Below are 26285 nucleotides of genomic sequence, written 5' to 3' on the forward strand. Positions count from 1 at the left end.
GGTTGCTGGCTTAGTCCTGCTCTTGTGGAGTTTGCTACCTAAGACTTGCTGTGGCCCAGGCCACTGGTTCAGTCCTGCTTCTGTGGAGTTCATTACATGGCAATATTTTTTACCATACCTAATTGTATGGACCCTTCAGCAGAACTGCTGTACACGAGGCACAAAATTCCTATTCTGACTACAGTAATTACTTATTTTCTTTGCTGAGACAAATATCTGAAAGAAGAAACTTAAAGATAGAAGGATTTATTTTGACTCCTGATTTGAAGGACTACAAGCCATGGTGGAAAGAGCATGCTGTCTGGACACACTTGAAACTGGGGATGGAAGAGCTTACTCATCTAGGTAAATCAGGTAGACGAGAAAGGGTCAGAGGGAGGGTCAGATTGTACTGGATTCAGTCTACAATAACTCACTTCCTCCTGGTCCATCTCCTAGTGAATTTCAGATTTTCTCAAAACTATAACTAATTGACATTCAAACATATGAATCTGTGGAGAACATATCACATTCAAACCATACTCTGGCATTGCTATGATGGTGTCTTATACCATGAAGAAGTTTTATAAATAAAACCACCTACATCACTTGAGATGATAGACCCAAGAAGGCCTGATTTTATCTTGTATTTAACCTCTGTGAGATGGATGGTATTTCTTAGCACACTATACTAAGGATATTCTCAGCTGCAGCATTGGTAATTGGGTAGGGTATATTTGTCAGGATAATGAAAAAGAGGTTTGGAGCATGTTTGCCTTGTGCTGAGCTCCCCAGAGAATCTCTTATTGATTCCTGTCATCTTTCTTTGATTGTAATGTCTTTGTATCAAGTTATGCAGAGCTTGGAATAATATGAGAAACACTTACTATCCTAGGTCACACTCTCTGAGTTTCTAGAGTTGACAAACGTTTTTAAAAACCTGCTTCTACCATAACTATAGCTTTAAAAATACCTAAACATAAACTATTGGAATATTGTGAAGTCTATGAAAATACTACTGCTATCATTTAGACTTGGTTAGAGATAGAAAAAAATGAATGCCATTAAGGTAAAAATGGCAGAGAGTGATGAACATCACCCAAAGGCCAGGGAATCTGAAAAGAGATTTTAACTGAAAAAGTTAAGAAAAGTATTCCTGCCTACCAGAGATTACCAATCAAAGTAATAAAGTAGAGGTTAGATATGAACAAGATAGGGTGGTTAATACTGGTGTGCATATTCTCTCTCTCTCTCTCTCTCTCTCTCTCTCTCTCTCTCCCTCCCTCCCTCTCAGTCTGCAGCATGTATAATAAAATACCCGAGACAGATATTTGGGTTCAACCTGAAGATCACAAAAGCAAAGAAATCAAGCCATTAGAGAGCTCTTACCTATAAGAAATACACAAACTGAAAGAAAAAGATTTCTGTCCCATCCTGTCTTGTATTCCTTTCTAGTGCTGGGCACCACCATTCAACCTCTATGGCTAACTAGTGTGGCTACTGGGATTCAAGGTTTATACCTGCACTGCCTGGACTGCATGGCTGACTAGTATGGCTATTTTGCATTCTGATCCTTAGATAACCTTTATTTATTAAAATACAAATAAAATATCACTACATTTCCCCTTTTTGTCTAAAATAAAAAGTAGGATGTAACTAATATAAGAAAACTATGTACAATAAGTACAATGACTATATATATATATATATATATATATATATATATATATATATGCAATAAATACATCAATAATATCTAGCCCATTTGCATTTGACCAATTCAGAGAAACTACTCCATATCTATCCTATTTTGGTGAGTCAAAAGTCTTGTGTCTAATTTACTTTCTATCATAACCTGCTTTCTGCGTCTGTTAAATAGGGAAAACTGTAACTATCTAGTCTTCAACTCCCTCAGAGACCCAAGAAGGAAATTATATTAACTGAGTAAGTAGGAAGTACATGCAAGCAACTTCCAAAAACTGTGAAAAATGACAGAATCACCCAAAGTTCCTCTGCAATGTTAACATATCCATTTTCAGCTTTAGGTATAGCATATATAACAGACTTTTCTGTGAAGCAAGACATTCTGAAAGACTGTCTGTCCTTGCCTTGACAATGTTTGGCAGTTACATTCATTTGTATCCTTCTTGTTTAATTAGGAGAGCATACTGTCAGTAGTTGAGGCAAGGGAATTTTGTGCCCAGAGGCTTTGTTTTTTCACAAAGAAAGTAAGCTTCATGTGGAGTTTCTTCAATGCCCATTATCTTCTCTGAAGTAGATTGGTTTTGCCAAGAGCAGACATGTCTCATTGTCATTAAAAAAAAAAACAAAAGAAAGAACAAAGAGTCAATGCTAGTAAAACATTTAAAATGCCATATTCAGTGGATCTCTGAAGTGTTTGAAGATGACTTGTCAATCTAACACATATCTTTATTTGACCTTGAAAACATATGTACTATGACTAAATGTTTGATTATAAGAGTTGATTAAATACTAACCTGTATTTCCTTATCATCCTAAAGAGTTGATAATAATAATTTTGAAGAACTAGAAATTTGTATTACATTATTAAATGAGTTGTATAGGTACAAAAGTAGAAATGTATGCTAATGTGGGATTCCCCTCTGTATGCTGTGCATATCTTTGGTTAATAAAGGAACTGCTTTGGGCCTATAGCAGAGCTATAGAGGAACTTAGATAGCCAGGCAAAACTAAACTGAATGCTGGAAGAAAGGAGGCAGAATCAGAAGAAGCCATGTAGCCCTATCAGAGACAGATGCTGGAACCTTAGCAGGTAAGCTACAGCCTCATGGTGATACACAGATTAATAGAAATGGGTTAAATTAATATGTAAGAGTTAGCCAACAAGAAGCTAGAGCTAATAGACCAAGCAGTGGTCTAATTAATACAGTTTCTTTGTGGTTATTTTGATTCTGACTACTGAGCAGCTGGGAAACAAGCAAGCAGCCACCCTTCAACAGTATGCACAGTATGTTCTAATGAAATTAATCTCAAATTTGTATCAATATAAAAAATTTGTACAATATACAAAAATCCAATCCAATGTAAAAACTTTAAAACTAGTAGTTACTTTTTAAATGTAGATTCAATAATCCATATTTTTATTTTATCATAACTATATCCTCCTTTTTTTCTTTTCAAAACATGAACTCTGAATCTAATCTCCTTTGTTCAACTTTCCTCTTGGCTATATCCAGTCACAACTGGTTATCAACCCCCCCCCCAACAATGACAAATGTCCATAACCCATTGATTGATTAAAAGCCACCTACCCAAACCATATGTGGATGTCATATTCTGAAATTTATATTCTGCTTTCTGAGGGCAATAGTATCTTTAAGGTACCCTAAAAAGAAAAATTTGGGTTAGTTGCCACTTTCTGGGAGACTTGACAATTGTATCATTTGTTGTCCAGTCTCTGAGTAATGGGAAAATACAGGGCTTATTTCAATGGGCTGGATCATCTCAGCTAACAATGTCAAAATTTCTCTGAGCAGTTTGTAGTCCAAAGTCAATTGTTAGATGATGATTTTCATCTTAATGTCATTATCATAGTGTAGGAGGAATCATGGTTGTGGGACCCCATCCTCCTTATGGAGACTTTAAAGGTCACTATTAGGCATGGTTATGATTTACTGTAGAAAACTGATAGAGACTCAAACTTGAAATCATATACAGGAAAGTAGAAGAAAGTTTTTCTAGAATTAGTTAGTACTCTACATGACCATTAATATCATGATGAAAAGCTTAATGTCTATACATACATTAAATGTTTATATAATGTATATATACACATAAAATTTAAATATATATATATGTCTTATAAAATTTATACCCTAAGAAAAGTTGTTAAAAAGTCAATATAAAATTAAAGATTTTTGAGATTAGTAATAATAGAGTAGGCCATAAATATTTGTTATTCTTCTGTCCCAGGTGGTTCTTCTGACATAAGATAGAGATTTTGAATTACACACTAATAAGCATACTTGGGTTTAGAGCAGGAGAGAGCCACACTCCAAATCCAAAGCCAGCTTTAATCTTTAAGTGGACTTGAACTACAAAAAGATGATTTGTATTGTATGCCTATAGAGAATAGCAAAAACAAACATTTGGGAAGATATGTGAAATTTTATCCTGTTGAAAATGTGATATACGAATAGGTTATCATTATTGGTGTAGCCCATTCATGGTGTATGAAGTCCTTCTGTCTATGTGTTACTTTCATTGGTTTAAAAAAGAACCTGCCTTGGCCTTTTGATAGGGCAGGACTTACATAGGAGGAGTAGACAAAACTGAATTCTGGGAAGAAGGGCAGTGTGGCAGATGCCATGAAGCTCCTGCACGAGACTGATGCTGGTTAAAATCTTTCCCGGTAAGCCACGACCTTGTGGTGCTACACAGATTATTAGAAATGGGTTAGATCAAGATGTGAGAGTTAGCCAATAAGAGGCTAAAACTAATGGGCCAGGCAGTGTTTAATTAATACAATTTCTGTGTGATTATTTTGGGTGTAAGCTAGTGGGGTGACAAAACAAAAGGACCTGCGCTCCCTGTTACACATACAATGTGAGGAAGGATCCACTTAGTTCTCTTTATCAGCTGAACTTGCTTGCATTTGGAATAGTTATTGTTTATCTCTCCAAAAAATTGATATAAGCTCTTTGCCAGAGTTCACTTTTTTCCATAGTTTGTCAATTTCATCATCATTAAAAGATATAATTTTGCTGGGTCTAATCTTGATATTGAAAAAATCTCAATTTTTTTCTTTAGAATTAACTCAGAGACCTTTACATCATAAGTTATTTTTTAAATATTTTTACTCAGTTTATGTTGTAAAAAGATCCATTCTAAGATAATATCTTCCCTCTGCCTTAAAATTCCTATAGGGGAATGCTTAGAGGGTAATATGACCAGAATGCATATAAGATACAGATTCACATGGTCCATGTGTGCCTTCTGTAATTTCTCTTTAACTAAAGCCAATTTTCTCTCAGCTTTAGCTGATAATTCCTGAGACTATATAAGTCCTTTCAACATCTAGGGTTTTGTTTAAATTACTCAGGTCATCAGGACCTATCCCAATAGTGTGCCAGAGATGAAAAATGACTCTTAGCAATTTTTGGAAGGCATTAAGAGTATGCAATCGATCTTTCCTTATTTGCACCCTTTGGGTTCTAATTTTCTGTAAACCTGTTTTATAACCTAAATAATTAATGGAATCTTCTCTCTGAATATTTTCAGGAGCAATTTGTAATCCCTCAAAAGGCAAAATTTTCTTTACTTCTTCAAACATTTTTTAAAATTATCTATATTTGAATCAGATAGAAAAATGTCATGTAATGGTAAACTATAGATTCAAGAAATTGCTTGCATATCATTTCCAAAAGTGAACTTACAAACTATTGGCACAGGGTGGGGCTGTTAACATTACCTGTGGAAGAAACTTCCATTGATATCTTTTAGTAGGCTGAGAATTATTATAAGTATGTACTTGAAGGCAAATTTTTCTCTCTTTTTCTTATACAGGTATAATGAAGAACAATCTTTTAAATCAATAAATATAAGAGGCTGTTCTTTAGGCAATAAGGAAGGCCTAGGAATTCCAAACTGCAAAGAGCCCATTAGCGGAATCACCTTATTAATAGCTCCTAGATCTGTTATCATTCTCCATTTTCCAGATTTTTTTAACAATAAATACAGGAGAATTCCAAGGGCAGGTTTATTCTTCAATATGCTGACCATCTAATTGCTCCTGAACCAGTTTTCTGAAGCTTACAGTTTCACTATTCATAAGGACCTTTGTGTAAACCATACAGGTTTGGCTATCAACCATTTGAAATGTAGAACTGTTGTTGATTTGGGAATATCAGCAGTTGTAGGGTCCTGTTCTTGTACAACCTGAATGGTTGGTGACTGTTCTTTATAAAACCCAATATTTTTCCCAGAAACATATGTTAATTTTTGGTTTGTTTCTAAGATTGAAGAAATGTTAATCTGAGTATTCCATTGCTGTAACAAATCATGTTCTCACAAATTCATTTCTGTTAGCCACATATGGTTTTAATATTCCTTTATGTCTTGGTCCTATACATTTGATTCATCTCATGCTCTGCTTTACCTGAAATAAAGTTCTAATGCCTAAAAACTGAACATTTATATCCTGAAGAGGCAAATTTGTATGTTAATATTCTGATGAAATTATTGTTACATCTGCACCTGTGTCTACCAGACCTTCAAGAACAATGATATCTATTTTTATTTTTTAATTTTTGTTCTTTGTTATTTATAGAAGTTTGTCAAGATACTTGCTTTATGGTTTCGTGTGAAATTTTTTTTCTCTTCTATAGCTGTTCTTTTATCCACTGCAGTATTGTTTCTTACAACAGACATTAGGTTCTTTAACTACTCTGGGAAGGAGTTTCCTCTATGATGGCAGGAAATGAATGAACTGGATATGGCACAAGGGTGATAGACCTCTCATGGAGTTTCCCAATGGCAAAGAATTACCTTAAATATTCCTCATTAACTTACATTCACTAGTTCAATGCCTGCCTTTGCCACATCATCTACATAATCCAAAAGGAACGAGCATTCTGAATGAATCATTTTTAGAAAGCACATTGTTTCTAGGAATTTCCTGTCTACAATCCTTTTGTAAGGTAACCTCATTTGCAATAATTATAATACTTAACATTTCAATATTTCCCAAAACCTCTGCAAATTACCTCTTCTATCCATGTATCATCATGGCCATGAGATTCAATATTAATTTTAGGTCGAATCCATTCCTCCAAAAGTGCTGACCTTGCCTTTAACAGATAATTTTCCTTTTGTATAGAGAATTTGAATTTTCTTTATTTTTACACTTAAAAAACTTATCTACCATTTTATTAAGGATAACAAATATGTCATATGCTACTATATCACATATTTAATAAAATATAGCTACATTTCCAAACGAAATCTATTTCATTGAAAAAAAGTGGTATTATTCTACATTTTTCTGAGTCTTTTAGAATACCAGTCTTAGCAAAACACAGCTAGAGTCTCATATTGATTCCTACATTTAATTCATCCTAACAACCCATGTTTTTACTTTAGAAAACCTCACTTTTTAATTGTAAAACAGCAAAAGAGAAAAAGGCAAATATCATTTGAGTAAAACTGTGAACAAGTTTTCAGTCTCATCAAATTAACAGCCTCATTTGTGTATGACGTTTCTTGTTTTTCCTATATTTCTGGGGCAACATCAAATATCCTATATTCATTTAATTCACAGAAAGTAGTTTACCATTATCTAATGACAATTTTTATTACTTTGTCTTTCTTCCCCAAGAAACACACACTCATTAGTTTCCAGTCAATTCAAAATTATAGTGGCATATTTTAACATGCAGTCACTGTGTGTGTAGAAAGGTGGGAAGATTCTGAAGTATATCTGTTATAGCATCATACAGAGATGATAGTGCATCTTGGAGAAGGAGAATACTGAGCAGTGGAAACTTCAGAGCTGGTGAGAGTGCGAAGAGTGGAGATTTGAGGAAGACAGAAGTTTTTTCTCATTGTGAGTTCAAGAGTTAAAAGTATTGAACAGAGCCGGGCGGTGGTGGCGCACGCCTGTAATCCCAGCACTCGGGAGGCAGAGGCAGGTGGATCTCTGTGAGTTCGAGACCAGCCTGGTCTACAGAGCTAGTTCCAGGACAGGCTCCAAAACCACAGAGAAACCTTGTCTCGAAAAAACCAAAAAAAAAAGAAAAAAAAAAAGAAAAAAAAAGTATTGAACAGGAGTTGATAATGTCTTTTGGGACTCAGAATTAATGAGAAATATTACTTGTCATTAAGGCATTTCAGACTTCATACAATGGATGTAGTACATAATAAAGTTTAATAAAAGGCCATGCCTTTTTCTTGGATTACTTGTAGACACCAAATAATCAGGTGCCCCTGACATTGTGTACAGGACCTCTGCCAAAGGCCAGAGATTCAATTAGTATTTGTTTAGCTTCTGAATTTGGTATAATTCTATTTATTGTTGAAATCATTTTTGTAGGAAATTTGTAAAGGCTTCCTTTGGTCCAAGTATAGTTTTAATAAATAACTCAATATTTTTTCCTACTTCTCCAATTCTGTCTCAAGCAGTCAAAGCTGCTGCACAGCATAAATCCAGGGTGTGGTCAACATATACAGCTTGCCTATCTATAGTAGCATACTCTTCTTCTCCAGGAATTTGATCTTGGGAGAGTTACCTACCTCTAGGTTTACTCCACTATTCAAGAATCTTAGCCTTTTCTCTGAACAAGGTACCTTGTTGCAATTAAGGACTGTTATGGGAATTCATTCAGCCAATAGACTTTTGGGTATTGGCCCATTTAGGGGGTGGTTTGGGGTTCTATAAGTACAGCTGAAAAGAGCACTCACTCTCTCTTTTGGTTGGTGGTTGGAGGTTGGTTCAACGGTCCCAGAGCCCACAGAGGGCTGTGGCTCTCTACCTTTATTGTTAGTTTTTATCCAAAATAAATAAATACTTGTTTTTCTTTATTCTAGGCTCTTGTGGGCCTCCTTAATTATGCCTACATTCTGCCACCCAACAGAGGGATATTTAATATTTCCTATGAAATAATTTTTTGGGAGAGATTAAGAACTATCCCCAAAGCAAGAAAATTTAACTCATATAAAGAACTAATTGGATCCTTCCTCACATTGTATGGGACACACCAATAACTGGAACCTCTATTCTATACTTAGGGAAGTAAGTCAGGAAAGGTAGGTTACAATGCAGAAATTTAAAATGAAGTGGAACAAATCCCTTTTATTCTGTTCAAAAGTCATAATTATATATTATTCTCATGCTATTAAAGGATTTTAAAGAGCTTCTTGACATAGTTTCTGATTCACTATATGCAGAAAGAATTGTTTTGTATATTGAAACCACTAAATTTATACCAGATGATGCAGAATTGTCTTTATTATTTGTTCGGGTACAAGATATAATCAGGAATAGGCATCATCATACATAACACACATACAGTCACATACAAGTCTGCTAGGTAATACAGAAATCAATTATTGACTGTGAGTGTGTTGAATGCCTCAGAATTTCATTAAAAATATGTCAATATCAAAGATTTAAAGAAGGACTTTTCCATCACATGGCAAAAGCCAAGGAGATTATAAGAAAATGCTCCTCTTCTTCTTTGTACCACCAAACACCACTACCTGACGGAAATAACCCAAAGGACACTCAAAGAAATGAAATCTTGCAGATAGATGTGTTCTATTTTGTAGAATTTGGAAAACTAAAATGTGTACATCACACCACTGATATTTTTTTCAGGTTTTCAATGGGCAAATTCTTTGAGTTCAGAAAAGGCTGATTTGGTAATCATATATTTGCTAGAAGTTATGGCCATTATGGCTATGCTTGCACAAAGAAAAACAGATAATGCTCCAGCATATATCTCAAAGAAAATTAAACAGTTTTAAGGTTATTATAATATAAAGCATATTACAGGTATATCATACAATCTTACAGGTCAGGCAGTTATAGAAAGATCAAATCAAACTATAAAGGATATGGTAAATAAACAAAATGGGATGATAAGTACCCCAGAAATATATTGCATAGTGCTTTATTAACCTTTACTTTTTAAAAATGCTAATGACAAATTAACAATGGCTTCAGAGAGACATTGGACAATAAAAAAAAAACTTCTGAATTAAATCAGTTGGTGTACTTCAAGGATGTGTTGACCTCAGAATGGAAACCAGGAAATATGCTACATTGGAGAAAAGGTTTTACTCTTGTTTCCACAATAGAAGAAAAGCTATGAATACCATGAAAATTAAGATTTGGTTTGAAAAGGAGAAACCTCTTGAGAAAGAGAAATGACAGCTCTCCAACTGAGGTGACAATCCTACAAGTTGTAAGGAAACCTCACAAAGATTGAAGCAGTGTTCTGTTCCTGTCTTTACAAACAAATAAAAAATACCCATCTTTGAGAAGTCAAGAGATCTTAGACTTTGAGACACCCAAAAAAGAAAAGATAACTATCTAGAAAGAATCAGCAAGCAAAGAAAAATTTGACTTATGATACCAATATTCTTTGCAGGGTAAAATCTCACTACCTAAACAGACATACTTCCTTACTTCTCAGTATAATAGTAGTTGTGACTCACTTTAATCCCCAGCACTGGGAGGCAGAGGCAGGCAGATCTCTGTGGGTTCAAGGACAACCTGATCTACAGAGTGAATTCTAGGATAGCCAAACATACACAGAAACTCTGTCTTGAAAAGCCAAAAATTAAAAATAAAAGAACTAGAGGTTAAAATAAAGCCACATAAAGATGAAAATACACAGAGAGTGTGGATACTGTATGTTATTATGTTCTCTTTGAATGCTGAATAAGGAGCAACAGCTGCTAAAAGATATTTGTGTATAAATGCTGCTGAATTAATCAAGATAAGTATTTTGAAAATACTTTGACAGGGTAGGACAGTCTTTCAAATTTTCCTGCCTCAGAAAATGCTCTGTCAGATACTTTAGGTCTTAGTTAAAGTTGGTTGCCCCAAAGTTGCAATGAGACTTTGAGTGCTTACCCAAATATACTGCTATCACTGTCATTTCTTGGCCCTTTTGGAAGTCACTTGCTTACACTTCTTGCATACTCAGGCAATATTAATTTTTTTTCCTTAGGTCATTGATGGGGTTGAAAACTAGATAGTCATAGCTACTTTCCTCTCATAATTTAGCCAAGACAATTTAGTATAAGACTTAGACTTCTCAGAATAGGACATCTATTGAAGTAATATATGTTATTTTCTAATTACCTTAAACTAGACATTTAGTATGTGTTTCTTGCTTGATGTTGTTCATGTTAGCTATGGTTCTGTTTTGTGTATAATTTTGCCCTTTCTTTTTCCTGAACAACACTTAATATTTTTTTATTAGGTTTAGAATCCTCTTATTTAGATAAAAGGGGGATGTGTTGTGATACTTCAATCAGGCAATAATAGCCTGTTGGGTAATGGTCCATTATGTGCTATGGGACAATGGTTTGTACTCTGTCAATCATATTCTAATAAAACACTAATTGGCCAGCAACCAGGCAGGAAGTAAAAGTGGTGATAAGAATAGGAGAATTCTGAGAATAGGAAAGCTCAATCTGCAGTTGTTACCCAGACACAGGGGACACAAGATGTGACTCTTGCCAGAAAAGGTACCAAGCCTGGCTAACTCAGGCAAGAATTATGGGCTAATATAAGCTATAAGAATTAGTAAACAAGAAGCCTGAGCTAATAGACTAATAAGTTTATAATTAATGTAGACCTCTGTGTGATTTCTTTGGGACTTAATGACTGTGGGAACTGGGCAGGACAGGGATCAGGTAGGACAGAAACCACAATGAACAACTGCATCCACATAAAGTCTGAGAGAGCTTGGGAAGTAATTCTAGACAAAAAAATAACAGAGTAAAGCATAGTTTATTGATAGCAGCACTTTCTTGGGTAGGCTCTGCTTTCTATAGGCAAGCACTCTTATTTAAGAGAGGCTTCCTGACTCAGCTTTGGCTGCAAAACCTTGTAGCTCTTTTAAGAGGTTCTGCCATGAAACACTTAAATGGTGTTGATGAAAAAGCTGACTGCATGATTCTTGGTAGTAGCAGGGACCTTGAAACACTATAGAGTTGTGGCAATAAACATGGCTCTGGCCAATACTTCCACCATGAGGCTAGACTCCCAGAAAGCTAAAGAATGGGTTGGATCCAGCCATCAAAGCCATGGCTTTAATCTTAGCCATATTGCTTAGCAAGTTAAGAAAAGAAAGAGATATGCAGTAAAGATAGATTCAAAGACAAAGAAAATCTCTAAATGGTTTACAGTGTGTTTAAAAATATATGCAGCCTTGGGAGAAAAAAGAAAAAACATAAAGTCCTTAAAAGAAAAAAGAGAATAGTTTGGTGTGGTGGCACACACCCTTAATCCCAATACTTGGAATCAGAGACAGGCAGATCTCTGTGAGTTCAAGATGTCTTGGCACACACCTTTAATCCCAACACTTGGGAGGCAGAAGCAGGCAGATCTCTTTGAATTCAAGGACAGCCTGGTCTACAGAGGGAGTTCCAGGACAGCCAAAGATATACAGAGAAACTGTCTCAGAAAGCTAAATATTAAATATAAAATTGTTGTAATAGGGAGCAGCGGGCTGCGTCCCCAGCACCCAGATGCCTGCATGGCTAGCTTATGCCCCGAAATAATTACACGGAAACTGTATTCTTTTAATCACTGCCTGGCCCATTAGTTCCGGCCTCTTATTGGCTAGCTCTTACATATTGATCTAACCCATTTCTAATATTCTATGTAGCCTATGAGGTGGCTTACCAGGGAAGATCTTAACCTGCGTCTGTCTGGAGTGGAAGAATCATGGCGACCGCCTGACTCAGCTTCTTTCTCCCAGCATTCTGTTCGGTTTACTACGCTTATCTAAATTCTACCCTATCAGAGGGCCAAGCAGTTTCTTTATTAATTAACCAATGAAAGCAACAGATAGGCAGATGACCCACCTCCATCATAAAAAAAAATAAATTGAGTTTAAAATAAAGCCATGTAAAGATGAAAAATACACAGAGAGTCTGGATATTGTATATTATTATTTTGTCTTTGAATTGTTTTAATGCTGAGGAAGGAGCAACAACTGCTAAAAGATATTTGTTTATAAGTGCTGCTGAATTAATTCAAGATTAGTATTTTGAAAATACCTTGCTTCAAAATTGAAGTCAAAAAGTATATTACTTTGGAGAAGAGGTTTTGCTTTTATTTCCACAGGAAATAAGAGGCTGTGGCTTTCTTCTGAGTTAAGAAAAATCAAGTTTGATCAAGGAAGACCCCCTGACAAATATCTCTTAGGAACGAATGGCCCAGATGTCTGAGTTCTATATCCAAAACATATTCAAGACTGCTGCCTGAGATGATCAAGTCTCACAGGATACTCCATTTATAATAGAGTGAATACTTGTGAGCTATTATTTATAAGCAATTTACATTGGTATAGAGTCTTGTATATTTATTCAAACTTAAATTATATTGAATATATTCCTGTTTTCGTCTACTGTATTTGTATATCTAGGCAAAGTTATTTTGTCATATTGTATGCATGCATGCTTCTACCCATGATTGAGACATTTTGTATATCAATACAGTTTTAGGATATATTTAATCATATTGCAATATACATTTCTACCTCTGATCAAGATACTTACACATTGTTTACATTTTGAGATCATTGCCCTCATTTGTTACACAGTTGTTTAAAGATTGTTTAATATTCTAATATGAAGTCTTAATCTTTAAGTCATATAGGTATTAAGATTCATAGGTCAATAGTCATCCATGTTTGTCATACCTATAGTTAGACTAATCAGGTTCTTTAAATACATAGTGATTGAATTCTACATTGATAGGTAATCTTCAACCACTTCAAAGAGCTGTAGAATATTGCATTTAAATAATTTAGGGTTCTGTTGAAGTGAGACATGATTGCTCCTGGCAGCAATAATCTTTTCCTGAGAGAATGTTGAGTTGAGCACCAAATACATTGCACTTGGAGTTTGTTTTCTTCTTGGCAAAACTGGCATTTGGGCAAGGAACCGCTCATCCATCGATCACTGACAAAATGCACAAAGTCTGGACAGGACAAGCAGGGTACAAAAAAAAAGACTGCCAAATCTTTCCAAGACAGGATAAGACAGTTTTAAAAAATTTCTTGCCTCTGAAATGGTCTATCAGTTACTCTAGGCCTTAGCCAAAGTTGATTGCTCCAACATCGAAAATGAGAGTTTGGGTGATTGCCCAGGTAGCTAGTTGTCTCTGACATTCGTTGCAAATTTTGGAAGTTGCTTGATTACACTTCCTGCTTACTCAAGTAATATTATTTCCCTTCTCGGATCTTCGATGGGTTTGAAGACTAGATAGTTGTAGTTACTTTCCTCTCATGACTTGGCTGAGTTATTTATTATACAAGACTTAAACTCAATAGGATAGGATAATTATTGAAATATTTATCACTTGTTTTTTGCTTGATATATTTGATATTATTGTGTATAATTTTTTATTAGGGTTAGAATTCTTTTGTTTAAACAAAAGGGGGAGGTGCTGTAGAAATTCCTACTGCCAGTAGCCTCTAAGTTACCCATCAACTTGGGCATAGCCTCTTATACTATTTATGCTGATGTGAAGTGCATGTCTGGCCTCTTTTATGGCTGTGGGATTTGGTCCTGTTCCCCGTTCCAGGAGAGGATTGTGATCTGTGAGTCTACTCCTAAGTAAATAACCCTCTATTATACTCAAATCTGAACTAGTGTCCTTTCTTATAAGTGTCCTTCTTCAGGCTTGGGAAAAAGGAAAACAAAGCCTAGCCAGGTGGAGCTAGAGCCTCATATTCAGCTATAGAGGGAGCCCTGTGTGAAGCACTATTCAGAAAAGTTCAGAGACTGAAGATGTTAAATACAAATGAAATGCCACTATACCTACATCAGTTCTGACCTGTGCCAGTGGCCAAAATCTACAGGCAAATGACTTTTTTGTGAATTTGTACCCCAAATGTTGGGTGCCAAGTGTAGCATGAATAACAAAAATCCAGAGACAGATAATGGGGTTGAACCTGAAGATCAGGAAAATAAAGCAGCCAAGCCACTACAGAGCTCTTGCCTCTACGAAATCTTCAGAATGAAAGAGAATGCATTTTCCTGTATCATCCCGCCTTATATTCCTCTCTAGTGCTAGAATTAGAGGCATGCACCACCACTGCCAGGCCTCTATGGCTAACTAGTGTAGCTGCTGGGATTCAAGGTATGTGCCACCACTGCCTGGCCTGCATGACTGACGAGTGTGGTCATTTGCACACTGTTCTTCAGGCAAGCTTCATTTATTAAAATACAAATGAAATTCTATCTATCTATCTATCTATCTATCTATCTATCTATCTATACACTATTGGATTCTTGAGTCAAAAAGTAAGTAATAAAAGTAAGTTGTAAATCTGTCAGATTAGAGGGACCATCTGGAAATACCACATAAACATGGAGAAAGATGCTCTCACCCCATAGAGACGCTAGGCATCTCCAAGTATCAGGTTCATAAAGGAACAAATCTTACAATGATTCAAGCTCCATCATTCAGTCATTTGGAAACTTCACTTAGCTGAGCCCAGTCAACTTCAGGACACTAGAGACAGCAATAATTATGGGGATAACAGTAACAATATTTTTTTTAGATACTTCTATATAGGGTAGCTTTTGTGTTAGTGTTTCCATCACAGTAAACAAACATGAGGGAGAAAACACCTTCTAGGAAGAAGGGGTTACTTTGACTCGTGTTTTCTGGCCATGGTTGAATTGTGCCGTTTTTTAAGCCTAAAATGCAGCAAAATATCCCAGCAGTGGGGTGTCTGGGTGTCAGACCACTTATTTCACGGGAATTGGCAAACACAGAAAGGGAAAACCTGTGGGGTAAAATACACCCCTCTCCATCACTACCCCCTTCCAAATTCATTTGTTCTCCTTTTAAACTGATGAAGCTCACTTGGTTCTGCTTGTGTGTGCATGTGGTGGGACCATATACCAAAGAATAGGCAGCCTCTCAGGGAAGAACTGGAATGAAGGGAGTAGGAGCTAGATTTGATACTATATGCAAAGATAGAAATGCATAGTGAAAAGGATGTTATGAATAAGGACAGGCAATTAAAAATCTGTTCTTTTGAAGGTAAATAAATGGTCATCGTTTTAAACTACATAAACTGATTCAAATATAAAGTAAAAAGAAAAAGTTTATAAATGCCTCTGCATGTTGTCCATGGAGATGTTTTATAATTTTACACTTAGCACTTTGCTGTGATAATGTTTTTATAAATCTATTAGGTACTCTGAATGTGTGTGTGTGTGTGTGTGTGTGTGTGTGTGTGTGTGTGTGCATGCGCACGCTCATGCGAGAGAGAGAGAGAGAGAGAGAGAGAGAGAGAGAGAGAGACACCAGAGAATGGTATAGTAACCAAGGAAGCAAATCCAAACATGAAAATGCTACACTGGGATTGAAGCCTAAAGGAGAAAATGAATAAAACAAGTTCTGTGGCAAAACACATTACCTCTGTGTGTGTGTGTCTGTCTGTCTGTCTGTCTCTCCATCTCTGACCCCCTTCTAGCTGGGCTGTACCTCCCAATAGTCCATGTGATACTGAAATCATGAATAGACTGATGTGTTGATTGATCTGTTGGTGATGCTAAAAACCCTCTGACCCAATTGCCTTTTAATAGAGACACCAATTGGGGTTCTGGACATCAACATGTGCATCCTTGGGGGGCATTTTATAGCAGAACCACAACAGTTTATTACGTAGCAATAGATACTTATACCTATGCCTTAGCCTCTTTTTCTTCACCAGGTAGAGAAACCAATTAAGTCTAAAGGTCTTTGTGATCCTAAAATACACTAGAGTCTAAGTTGAAGCTTATAGAACTAGTAATTGATAATTATGATTCTTTATCTTTCTTCTTCAAAGCACTGACATCTCAGTCTTAGAGCTGGGAGAAGAAACCATTGCAGGGGTGAGTCCAAAAGTCTGGGATCTCTGATTTCCAGGCCGCCGAGTCTATAGGAGAGTATGTATATTTTACAGAAATGGAAGAAAAAAAACAGATCAGTGTTGCAGAGCTAAGTGGTTTCTCTAGGCTGGGACATAAGGAGGAAAAGGTTTGCAAGTCATCGGGCAGCATGAAATGCCTGCATGTTGCCAACATCAGCCACACGGAGCAGAAAGTCTCTAGAGAACAGTGTGTTTAAATGATGGGACTCTAGATGTTCTTGAGGTAGGGCTTCGTGTCCTAAACACAACATGAGGCCCCAGATAATTGCCTGCCAGGGAAGATCTAAAATCAACTGATCTCTAGAAAATAGAATTTTAAAAATTTCTTTTCTTCTTGGCTTTATGGATAGTGATTAACATCCCATTTTTTAAAATAATTCCATTACCTCAGGAACTGATGACTGAACCTCTGGGGTCTGGAGAAATATTTTTTTCTTTTCTTTTCTTTTCTTTTTTTTTTTAATTTTCTAGACAGGATTTCTCTGCAGTTTTTGGTTCCTGTTCTGGAACTAGCTCTTGTAGACAGGCTGGCCTCGAACTCACAGAGATCCACCTGCCTCTGCCTCCCGAGTGCTGGGATTAAAGGTGTGTGCTACCACTACCTGGCTCTGGAGAAATATTTTTTGGGGGAATTATTTGAAATGCAAAGAAGGAAGAAAATTTTACTCAAAAGACAGAGATTGGCGACACCACAAGGAACTTTAGTCTTGGTGCAGCAAACAGTGAATAGAATTATACTTCCTATGCTAGGACTTTGCACCCAGTTTCTCTTATGTGACATATCATGTCAAGGTTTAAACAAAGCAATTTCAGAGCATAGTGAAAATTACACAAACAAAACAGAGTTGGAAAGTAAACATGGGATCAACTGTGGTAGCAGTTTTAAGATGGTGACTGCAAGTTCAAATGGCTGCAGTTAATATAATGAAGGCCTCTGATGGGAACTAGATATGATTGTGAGAACACACAGAGTGTAACCTAAAGGACACAAACTGTCAGGAAGAGCACTTTCTCAGAAAAAGAACTCTAGAAACTATGAATAGCACAAAAGGAACGAAGAATGATAGGCTCACGGGACACCGTCTATAGAGAAGCATTAGCTGAGGGTACAGCAATACAGATGTCCTAAACTGAAAAGCAAAGGGAATCAAGAGGTTTTAAAACTGCAATGGAACATCGTGTACTTTGGGTCAATTAATACATTGTAAGACATACACAATAGAAATACTAAAAGAAAAAGGGAAATTAACAAAATTCCTGCATCAAGAAATTCCATATCAAAAGTGTAGATAGGGTTAAAGGAGAGAATTGTGAAAAATTACAAAGAAGAAAGAGAAGCTTTATTCTTACTGAGAATTAAGAACTGACTTTCATTAGACTTTACTTGAGAAAGAGCATCCATAAAGCTAGCAGGTGAGAGTCCTGCTGGCAGCCCGTGCACCACTGTCCCACTCAGTGGGCACTGTGACCTCCAAGCCCCACTGCCCAAGGTGCCAGAGAGACACAGACCATTCTGCCAGCAGTTCTCATGCTCATGACATGATTCAGTGAGGATTAGAAATGGATTCCTCAGTTTTACATGCACATTGCAAACTTAGAGCACTCAGACAGTGTTCAAAAAAAAAAAACCAAATTGATAAACTATGCATAAAGAGAAAATCCAATCTGATAACATACTCAACTAAGTCAAGGGAAACAGAAAATTGAAAGGCAAATGTAAAAGACAAGCAGAAGATGGCTGAAAATAAGGTATATAATAATCTAATTACAGGGAAAGTCACTCCTGGTGGGAATAGTTTAAATACACTAATTAAAGGCAGATGGGTCAGGGTACAATCTAAAAATGAGACAACTCTTGATTGTCTACAAGAAACTGACTTTGAATCAAAAGACATAGGTAGATTAAAAAGTAAAAGGCTGAAGGAAAATTTATCACACTGGTACTGTTCCAAGAAAGCCCAACGAGCCAAATTAACTTCAGACAAAGCAGATTTTCAAAGAAGTAAATTTGTCAGGAATAAAAAGAGACATTGCATAATGACAAAGGATTCAATTGTGCTGGAAGACACCACAATCCTTAATGTGTGCATACCTAACACCAGGGTGTCAAAACATTTGAGACAAAAATTGATAGGACTGCATGGAGAAATAGTTGGAGGCTATTACAGTTGAGGACTCTAACGTCCTACTATCAGTAATTGGCACCAGGCAGAAAACAACTTAAGATGTATTTCAACAGGAGAGCACCATCAATCAACTGGAACTAATTGACATTTGGAGAATGTATTTTATCCAAGAGTAGCAGAATAGACATTCTTCTCATAGTTACATGCAACATTCACCATGAAAGGCCATGTTTAAGAATATAAAACAAGACATAGCATGCTTTAAAGATTACAAATTCTGCAAAATGTATGATTAGAACACAGTGAAATTAAAAGTAGGAATCAATAGCGCAAAGACACCTGTAAAATCCTGAAATAATTCAAATCATGCAATACATCTCTGCATTGTCAGTGAGTCAAGATCAAGGGAGTCTCAGCAAATCATTAACCAGGTTCACTGAGGAAAAAAAGAAGAAAAAACACTATTAGTGCTGTTTGTGAAAGGGACCATCATTATTGGCCCCATGATATTCACATTTAAAATTAAACAATGTAATTAACTATGCACACAAATTTGATAAAATGAACGAAGCAGACAAATTCCTTGAAGTGTACCAAGGACATTTCTTTCAAAGGGAAACAGATTATATGACTACTGAATCAATGATTGATGTTTCCAAAATGAAGGCATGAGGCCCAGATATCCTCACTAGTGAATTTAACCAAGTAGTCAAAGGGAGAAACTGATATTAAGACTAGACTTTTTTTCAGAAAAAGATAATCAGAGGGATTGATTTCTAATGTGTCTGATAGAGTTAGGATTACAGGAAAGAAAACTATAAACAACCATATCACATAAGTCTAAATGAAAAATTCTTCAACAAATTCTAGCAAATCAAATTCAACAATCTGGAAAAAGAATAGGAATTTATTCCATGTTTACAAATGCTCCCTAGGCTGCACTCTGGGGCAGGCCCCACATCCCAATGGGAAACTGGACTCAACATGGGAGAATAAAAAGAAAACTTGAAGTTGGGTGAGTAGGGAAGGGTGATGTGGGAAGACTTAGGTTGTTCCTATGCTACTAGATCTTAGAGATGGCAATATTCACATTCATCATGATAGTAGAATTTAAACACTCACAGTATTTAATATATGATATACATTTAGCTTTTCAAGACAGGGTTTCTCTGTGTAACAGCTCTGGCTGTCCTGGAACTAGCTCTTGTAGACCAGGCTGGTCTCGAACTCACAGAGATTCACCTGCCTCTGTCCCCCAAGTGCTGGAATTAAAGGCGTGTGCCACCACCACCTGGCTATATTTAATAATTTTTGTTCACATTTTTTCTGATTTCTTTTGGTGACTGATTGTTTTATCTTTGAACTGTCTTTCTTCTTTTCACAACATGAAATTCTTAAGTTCTCATATTTTGCTTTTTTTAATATTTTGTCTTCAGCCTAAGTCACTAATAAATCATAGAGTATAGAATTTTGAGGAAAAAAATCCCCAAAACATCTATATTCAAGATGACATGTCATACAACTCTAGTTTTAGGTGTCTGTGTGTGTGCGAGTAAAAGAGGAAGTTGTGCATGTGTGGAATGCATGTATGTGCATGTTTTTCTGTGTGAGCATGGAGGCCAAAGAATAATATATCGGTGTATTCATTGGTTGTTCCTCACTTTATTTATTTTTGGTCCAGAACAGACATTTTTTAATTTAGCATAATTTCTTTATTGATTCTTTGGGAATTTCATATCATGCACCCTGGTTCCACTCAACTCCCCATCCCTGCCATGTCCTCCCCTCACCCCGTGCACCCTCAAAAAATGAAATTAAAAAAAAATCAAAATAGGCACGGAAAACAAATAAATACAAAACAAACAAACAAACAAAAAACCCTTTTCCACTCCTCCATCTTTCTTTCCTCTGCAACAGCTCTTGAGTCATCCTCGCGGCGTTGGGAGCCAATGAACCTCACTGGATCCTCACTGAAACTCCTCCTGGATATTCAGCAGCCGCCCTGAGGCATTGGAGATCCTGCAGGTATTGTTCCATAGGACCAGTCCCTTCGCAAGCTCCAACAGGTCCTAGCTGGGATAGATGTTAGGGTGGGCGGCCCCAAGGCCCTGGATGTGGGCCTGGGTGACAGCTGAGATGGTCAGTGGGGAGAGAGGTGCCTCAGTCAGGTGAGGGGAGAGTCAGCTTCTGTATGCCCAAGACATCAGTGTCAGTTCTTCCTTACCAGCTCTCCCTTGAGGTGAGGGTCGTGCCAACTCTCTTGCTGAAGTGTCCAGTAAAGGGCAGGGTCAGCTTGCCCAGGGCCAGCAAAGGGCAGAACCTGCTCACTATGACACTGTGATTTCATCATTCCTATTGCTCCCTGAGATGACACGGACCACAGACATCAACACAAACCCCAGGTGCAGAAGGACAATGGACCTACCCAGACATGGTCCTCAGCAGCAGTTCTGGTCCAGATGACATCCTGTCCCTGGGTAGAAGCATGAGCCACTCAGATCAGAATGTCTCTGGGGTGGCAGGACTCCTGGAGAGGGTCACAAATCTGGACTTCTGTGTGACCTTTGGTGGCAACACAGGCCAGGGGCTTCAACACAGACTCCAGCTGCAGTAGGACTATGAACCCAGACATGGTCCCCAGCAGCTGTCTGGAAGTCACCACTGCCCCAGATGGCAGTGCAGATCACTCATATCGGCATGGCCCCAGTGGCAGTGTGGCCCTCAGACACTAACATGGCCCCAGAGTTCAGGCATCCACATGGCTTCCGATGGTAACAGGAGCTTTGGACATAAACACACACACCCTGGCTGCAGTAGGGCCATGGACCCAGATGGGGCCCCTCAGTTGCAGCTCTGGCTCAGATGTCATTATGAAGGAACAGAACAAACTCCATTCTGAGAAAGAACTCCATTTTAGACAGGACCTAACTAGTGGAGTGAGTGCAGCCCCGCAAAGTCATAAACATTCATTCCCAAGAAACTGTGCCAGCCCTGGTCAAAGTGACCCCCACCAGGGTACCCCAACAACATCTGTTTGCATCTGCTTGCTTCTAACGTTCTTGTAGGTATCTGATTAACTGCTGTTTTGAAATTCCCCTATCCCCTAACCAATGACCCCTCTACCCCAACTAATGAGTTCAAAAGTTGTATACTTTTACCCAATCCCAAAAAGTCAAGGCTTGTGCTACCCTGCCTTGTGAATTTTCCCTTTAATCCCCTTACCCTAAAGTCTCAGGGCCATTCTCCCCAACACCCTGCATTGGGGTATAGGATTATGGACAGAGTTAGCTAGCTTGTAATCAATAAACCCCAGTGTATTTGCATCGGAAAGAGGCTCTGTGGTAGTCTTGTTTGGGGGTCCCATGATGCAACCACAACAATTATGACGTCAGGTAACAGCAAAGACTACTCAGATCTGTATTGCACTGACTGAAGCATGGTCCTCGGACTCCATCATGGACCTGACACCAGATATCCACACAGCACTTGGTGCAACAGGGGCCACTGCTGTCAACCCAGACCCTGGCTGCTATAGGGCCACAGACCAAGACATGGCCCTTGGCAGCAGCCTGGGGCTGGATGACACCATGGCCCTGGGTGGCAGCATAGGTCTCCCAGAGCTTTATGGCTCTTGCTGCAGTATGGCCCCCAGACTCCAAAACGGTCACAGGTTGTGGCCCAGACCTTGGACCTCCGCGTTGGCCCTGGAGGCAATATGGCCATGCACATCACCACAAACCCCAGCTGTGGTAGGGCCAGGGACCCAGACATGCTCCTCAGCAACAGCCCAGGTCTGGATGTCAGCATGGCCTCGGGTGGCGGTAAAGGATGCTCAGATCTGTATGGTCCCAGCTGCATCCATATTGTGCACCAGTATGGTCTCAGGTAGCTGATCAGACCACAGGCAACCTTGTTGCAACAGGATCCACAGATGTTGATTCAGACTCTGGCGCTTGTAGGGCCACAACCCATATATGACCCTCGAAAGCAGCCCAGCCCGAATGGCCACGGCCCTGAGTTGCAACACAGGCCACCCAGATGGCATCCCTTATGTAGTGATATTTCATTTGTATTTTAATAAATAAAGCTTGCCTGAAGTTCAGAGATTAAAAAAGCCACACTGATCAACCTAACACATCAAGCGGAGGTGGCACACACCTTTAATGCCAGTAGCCATACTAGTTTGCCATAGAAACCAGGCAGTAGTGGTGCATGCCTTTAATCCTAGCCCTAGAGAGAATTTTAAAATGGGAGAAGACAGCTCTCATACACAATGTCATTCTGAGTTTCCTGGGGGCAGGATCATCATTTCAGACTGAGGAAGAGGTAAGAGCTATTGGTTGACTGTTTTGCTTTTCTGACCTTCAGGTTGAACCTCTAATGAATGCCACAGGTTGTGGCCCAGACCCTGGGCTTCAGCGTGGCCTTTGGTGGCAGCATGTGCCATGGCTGTTAACACAGACTGCCTGCTGTAGGGCTAAGCACTTTCTATTTCGAGTAGGATAACATGCTGGGCTACCTAAGTTTATGTTAACTTGACACAATGTCTCTGAGAGGAGGGAACCTCCACTGAGAAACTGTGTCTATAAGAAGAATGGACTGTAGCAAGCCTGTAGGTCATTTTCTTTATTAATGATTGATGTAAGAGGTCCCAGCTCATTGTGGTCCATGCCGACTCTGGGAAGGAGTTTGTGGGCTCTATGAGAAAGCAGACTGAGCAAGCCATAAAGAACAAGCTAGGAAGCAGATTGTCAGATCAGCAACTCACTGAGGACTCTTCATCTCTGTCTCCCAGAACTGGGACAATAGGTGTGCTGTTGAAGAAAGCTATGGGCTGCATTCCTGCCACCTGGCTCCAGGCCACCTGACTAGCTTATGCCCCGAAATAACAACACACAAACTGTATTCTTTTAAACATTGCTTGGCCCATTAGCTCTAGCCCTTACTGGCTAATTCTCATATCCCGATCAACCCATCTCTAATAATCTGTGTAGCACCAGTCTTACTGGGAAAGATTCAGCATGTCTGACCTGGCGGCTGGCTCCATCGTGTCTGCCCTGGAGAGCAGAAGCATGGTGTCTGTCTGAGGCATCTTACCTCACTTCCTCTTCCTCCCAGCATACTGTTCTGTTTATTCCACTCACCTATGTTCTAACCTATCAGGGCCAAGCAGTTTCTTTATTAATTATAACCTTCCTCCATCAGTGTGCCGTGGTAGAATCAAGTTTTCACGGATACTGGGAATCCTACCTTGGTACAGCAAGTACTTTGCTCACTAAACTAGTCTCCTATTCCCAGTTTTGTTTTATTATTTAAAATGCCACAGCTATAATAATCTTTTTTATATTTCTTCATTTACTAATTTAAGTAAATATTTTATTAAAGTATTTTAAGTACACTTAAAGTACTTTTAAGTAACACATTTAAGTACACTTTAGTAACGTACACTATTTTAAGTAAATATAAAAATTAGAAGTTTCACATTGAAACATTATCTTGTATACTTTATGTTTTAGGTTTTAAGAAAGAAATAGCATATAAAATAAAAGCTTCTTAAATTCATTCAGTACCTTAATGCATTTCAGTTATGATATTCTTCGTCATTATATTAGTTTTAGTCCTCTTATAATTGATTGTTTACTATGTATAATAAACACCAAACAATTATGTGGCTCTGTCTAGGTGGATAGTAAAGACGGCAGAAATACCCCCTCCCTCCCTTATTACCTCCTCCTTCCTCCCTCCCTGACTCTATCATTACCTCCTCCTCCATCTCTCTCTCACTCTCTGCCCCTCTCTTTTCCTTCCATCCTTCCTTCCTGTCTTCCTTTTTTCTCCCTTTCCCTAATAATTTGCTCAGAGGATGCAAAAGCAAAAATGAAATAACCACGACTTTCTTTTATATTGGAGAATGAAGCAAAAACTTAACAACTAGAACTAAAATGAAGAATTACAAGCAAAACAATATTAATGACATGATCAACTTTGGATTTCAAGACACACACACACACACACACACACACACACACACACACGAGATCTGTCGAGAGAATAGGCGTGTGAACAAGCCATAGCTGTGTGATACTGAAATGAGAATATGTTTTCGGAGATCATTCATCTCATTTTCGTTTTGTTGAGCACCAATTTCCTCTGACATTAAAACTTTCCAACTTGTTTCTGAAGACAAAAATGTTTACAGGGAGGTAAGACAACAGGATATTCTAAAAGAAACTAAAATATTTCATGGAAACTGTTAAGACCAGAAGTAAACAACTGAAAATAGCTTCAGGAAGTCCCTGAAACTGAACAGATTCATTAGCCCCCTCCCTTCCCAAGAATATATAAGCAGTAATGCCTGCTGAGACACACTGGGATGAGCCAAGTCTCAGAGAGGAAGCAAAGTCCAGCTGTGCTGCCAAGAAGAGACTTAGACCAACTGAATCACCAGGAAAGGACACCCTTCCTTCCTTCCTTCCTCCCTTCCTTCCTTACTTCCTTCCTTCCCTCCTTCCTTCTTTCCTTCCTTCCTTCCTTCCTTTTTTCTTTCTTTCTTTCTTTCTTTCTTTCTTTCTTTCTTTTTTTTTTTTGAGTCATGGTTTCTATGTAGCTTTGGAACTCACCCTGGAACTAGTTCTTGTAGACTAGGCTGGCCTTGAACTCACAGAGATTCACCTTCCTCTGCCTCCCGAGTGCTGGGAATAAAGGTGTGTGCCATCACTGCCCAGCTGGAAAGGACACTTTTAAAGCTCTTTACCTGCCTGCAGGTTGTACAGTTTGTTCCAGATTTCCTGCAGGTTGTGCAGTGTGTTCTAGATTCCCTGCCATCGTTCAGTGTGTTCCAGATTCCCTGCCATTGTTCAGTATTTTCCAGATTCCCTGCTGTTGTTCAGTTGTCACCTATGCAGTGTCCTTTGCGGATGCAGCTGTCTTTGATCCATTTCTGCTCCTAAAAGTAAATCTTTACCTATATTCCTGCAAGTGACCATCCCCAAAGTCAATATTGGTTCACAAAGTTGAACTTTGGTGTTATCTACTTTGGTCAATCCTGGACTCCTTTCCTGGATATATATGCTGTGTCTCCCCAGGAAATGTCTGTCTCTGATACCCTTAACTGGTGGTTCATAGATCTTTAGCAACAGCACTCCTGCAGGTTTGTGGCCTAGCTGAGCTTATATGCAAAAGTTTATAGATGCTTGTGTATTTCTGGCTTGTCTCACACTTTCAAAAGAGACAGGGTCAGATGTAATTTAACCCTTTCCTTTCACATGTAAAAACACTGAAGCCTAGGAGTAAGTGATGACTTGTCAGGTACAGCATTTGTTGAGTTTGGATCTGAGTTTGGATCCTCAGAGCCCACACAAATAACACCATACCAGAAAAGGTTCTGTTCTTTACCTGGGCACTGAGACAAGCACATGCACATGCGCATGCACACACACACCCAAACCTCTAAAACAAAATAAAACAAAACAAAAACAACAGGAAGAACCCCACCTGTGGTCAGCAGTGAGCATGTGCGTGGATG

This window comes from Microtus oregoni, unplaced genomic scaffold (genome assembly GCF_018167655.1).
Source record: "Microtus oregoni isolate MIOR12 unplaced genomic scaffold, Mior012 000007F_ref0000211, whole genome shotgun sequence".
Lineage (NCBI taxonomy): Eukaryota > Metazoa > Chordata > Mammalia > Rodentia > Cricetidae > Microtus > Microtus oregoni.